This window comes from Tamandua tetradactyla, chromosome 1 (genome assembly GCF_023851605.1).
Source record: "Tamandua tetradactyla isolate mTamTet1 chromosome 1, mTamTet1.pri, whole genome shotgun sequence".
Taxonomy (NCBI): Eukaryota; Metazoa; Chordata; class Mammalia; order Pilosa; family Myrmecophagidae; genus Tamandua; species Tamandua tetradactyla.
In genome coordinates, this window is record NC_135327.1 from 220,809,491 (window position 1) to 220,813,373 (window position 3,883).

At 39.4% G+C, this 3,883-nt stretch overlaps 1 non-coding gene across 1 annotated transcript; it reads left to right on the forward strand.

The window, feature by feature from the left end:
* The first annotated feature begins 958 nt into the window (after positions 1-958).
* LOC143653818 (small nucleolar RNA SNORA81) lies at positions 959-1,088 on the forward strand. Its single transcript, XR_013161545.1, has one exon. It is a non-coding gene; the product is annotated as a small nucleolar RNA SNORA81 (small nucleolar RNA).
* The last annotated feature ends 2,795 nt before the right edge of the window (positions 1,089-3,883 follow it).

The following is a 3,883-nucleotide window of genomic DNA, read 5'->3' on the forward strand; positions in this document are numbered from 1 at the left end:
GGTACCAAAATAAGTATCAACCAGCATTCTCTAGAGAAACAGAGTATGCATAGACGATTTATTTAAAGGAATTGGGGTCTGACAAGTATGAGCTCTCTAGGGCAGGCCATAAGTCCTAAAATTCAGGAAAGTGTGATTTTGCAGTCCTGATTCTGAAATCCATAGGAGAAGTCAGCATGCTAGAAATTCCAAAAGAAGCTGATGTTGAAATCTTGAGTCCAAAATCTGTAGGTAAAGTCAGCATGTTTGAAGCTCGAAGAGGAGTAGATGGTGTAGTATTGAGGCAGACTTTCTTCTTCTGTTTTGGAACCCTCAGTTCTTTGCTCTCAAGGTCCACAAATGATAGGATGAGCCCCATCCACACAATGGGGGGTGATGTCCTTTCTTTGAAGTCAACTGATTGTAGATGTTAATCATATCCACAGAATATCTCCATGGCAACATCTGGGTCAGTGTTTGATCAAATAGCTGGACACGAGGATGACACATAAAAGTTACCATCATGGTCAGGTGTGCATCCATCTCAGAACCTTTCCTCTTGCTGCTTCTCCTTCTTGCAAAACCCTCCTCCTACCTCTTTCTGTGGGTCTCTCCCTTACTTCTTGTAGGTCTATATTGAAATGACCCATTCTCAGTGAGTCCTGGAAAGGCCATCTATCTGAAATTGTACATCCACTTTTTGATGACATAGCCCCCGGGTTTTATTTCCTGTTTAGCACTTCCCACAATCTAACATCTTTAGTGTTGTTGATCTTTAGTGTCTTTCTCTCCCCATTTAGATGTAATCCCATGTCTGGTTGGTTCCTTGTTCTATATTCAATGCCTAAATTGTTCCTGACATGAAGTAAGTGCTCTAATCATTGTGGAGTGAATGTGGGTGAAGTACCTTTCCTCTCAATGCCAATATTGTTGGAATGAGTGCTTCTTGGCTCGCCCAGCCTTCAGCACCCAGCCTAACTCCTCCCAGTGATGCAGTGCTCAAGATTCAAGATGTGCAAAGAAAAGTCACTACTCTTAGATTGTGAAGACTGGGGTAGACCACTTTCTTATGTCCAGTGTCCTTTGTCTTAAAGTTTGCTGCAATATGTCTTTAGTCAGACTTAATAGAATGAATTTCAAACAAATGCAATTTGTGAACTAAGATTAATAGCTATCAGTTTTTCTTTGATATACTGTAGGAATGGAAGTTGGATACACTTTGTAACTTGTATGAGAAACTGATCATTATATGGGTGTTATTTGTCTCAATACAAGGTGCAAGGTGGCATGGCTCACTGAAAAAATGCAAGCCACGGACTTCACAGTTTTGGCACTGTATGGTGACATGTATTAACAGGAAAGAGATGTTATCATAAGGAAATGTCAACCAGGGTCAAGCCATGTTCTGATCTCTGCTGACTTGTTGGCTCATGGAACTGATATAACAGGTGTCTTTGGTGATAAACTATGACTTACCTACCAATCGTGACAATTATATTCACAGGCATTGATAGCCACAGTTGGTGACAAGTGGTCTTCAGAAGTGGCATTGACATAATATAGGATGTGGAATCATAAGTGAATAGTACACTGTTTGAATAAAGAGCCAGTCGAATTGGCAGAGAGGGTCAATTTGGGAGGAAAGGTGTGGCTATTAACTTGTTACTGAAGAAGACAAGAAGATTCTTGGGGGACATTGAGACTTTCTACAATACTACATTGAAAGACATGCCAATGACTATGGTTGACCTTATTTAATACCTGAGATGTGATAGTTTTGAATGCAGCACTTGCTGTTGCTGAATGACAACATGCAGTGTTTCTTTCTTTGGGAATATTAGAATCTTGTCTCAATGCTCAAAATGGATCAGAAATACAGACATTGATAGCAAAGCAACTTTAGTGGTGAGCCCTTGTGAGGAAAGTCATCGGCTCTATGCTCTCTAGAATTAGATGATGGAGTTGGGTATAGAAGATGGGATCTATAAAATCTTTCTTTCCTAGAAATTTATTTCCTAGTCCTATAGAAATGGCTGTTCTTGATCATTTAATAGTATTGTAGGCTAAAAGTAACCGTTGTATAAAATCAGCCAATTGTATTAAACTAGCATATCTGCCTTTATTGTACTTGTCATTAGCGTGGATTTAGAAAGGCTTTTAAAATTGATTTTTTTTAAGAAAGCATTTGCAAGTGTTTTGTTTGGTATTGTATTTATTCAATAAAACATTTAATTAGTGCTAAGCGTGCACTGGACGCTGTTACTAAGTCCCAGCAAGCAATCATATCATAAGTAGGGTTAACCCAGGAAAATTACCATATTGCACACTTCCTAATGAAGTTTGAATGTGAAATACATTGTATTTTCACTTTAAAAATTCAAGGTGTGCAAACAATGTGGCTTATTCCATTTGTCTACAATCCAGCTCTGTTTCTATTTCAAGATCTCATTCTATTGGGATGATGGAAACTCATACTTCTGTTTCCCTGAGGTTGTTGTTGCTAAGATCCAAGAAGCTCCCATCACACCAAGAAGCCGGAGGATGGGAAGCTTCTGCCCTTAATAACATCTGCACACAGCGCTACCTCCTGGAACGTCCAGCATCCCACCTGGGCCTCTGTCCCTGATCTTTGCAGGTTGCCGTGGTGAGATCCCCTGTTCTCTGCTACATATTCCTACAGTTCTGGTGGTACTCTATTATTTCCACAGCACACTTTAGGGCACAGATAGAATGTTGCTGGTTCTGTGCCATGTTGGGATTCAGACATTTCTTAAACGTGGCAACTTTCCAAACTGCCTAGATTTGCTGCACAACCAGTTACTCTGCTCTTAAGAGCTCTGCCTGGCTAGAAGGGGGCAGTTCCTACCCTGCTTTTTGGAACCTACCAGGGTCTAATACTCTTATACCTTCTCTATAACCTTTTAAAGCTGAGAGTTTTCTCTGGCTACCAGCAGGAGGGGAAGTCAGAGAGATATGAAACATGAGAAGAATTTGATGTGCTAAAACTTTGAGGATGGATGGGACCACATGCAAGGACCAGAGCAGAGCCTCCAAGAGCTGAGGGTGAGCCCTGACTCATAGCCAGCAAGGAAATGGGGATCCCAGTCCTACAACTGCAAAGAACTGAACACTGCTAACTGCCTGAATAATCCTGGAAATAGATCCGTCCCCAGTTGCGGCTCCAGACGAGAACACAGCCTGGCCAATACCAAGATTTCAGTGTAGTGAGACCCTGAACTGAGAACCCAGTCAAGCCCATCCAGACTTCTGACCTACAGGTGCATTAGTGTGGTACCTTTTCTCCAACGGACAAAACAATATTATGATCATACTATTGACTATAGTCCGTATTTTACATTAGGATTCACTATTTGTGTTGTACAGTCCTGTTTTTTTAATGTTATTCAATTATATATATATATATACTTTTTAACCGCATTCAAATATATAAATATATGATATGTATTATATTACATTTCTGAGGACTGTCTTCCACAGTGGCTGTACCATTTTAAATTCACACCAACAATGAAAGAGTGTTCCTATTTCTTCACATCCTCTCCACATTTTTATGTTTCATTTTTTTAATAGGACCCATTTTAGTGGGTGTAAAATGGTATCTCACTGTGGTATTAATTTGCATTTACCTAAGGGCTAATGAGGGTGAGTATCTTTTCATTTGTTTATTGACTATTTATAGATCTTCTTCAAATCTTTTCCCCATGTTTTAATTGGTTTGTCTTTTTGTTGTTGAGTTGTAGGATTTCTTTATATATGCTGGATATTAAACCCTTATCACTTATGCAGTTTACAACTATGTTCTCACATTATGTAGGTTGTCATGATACTTTCATGATAAAGTTCTTTGATGCACAAAGCTTTAAATTTGGTGAAGTCTAATTTA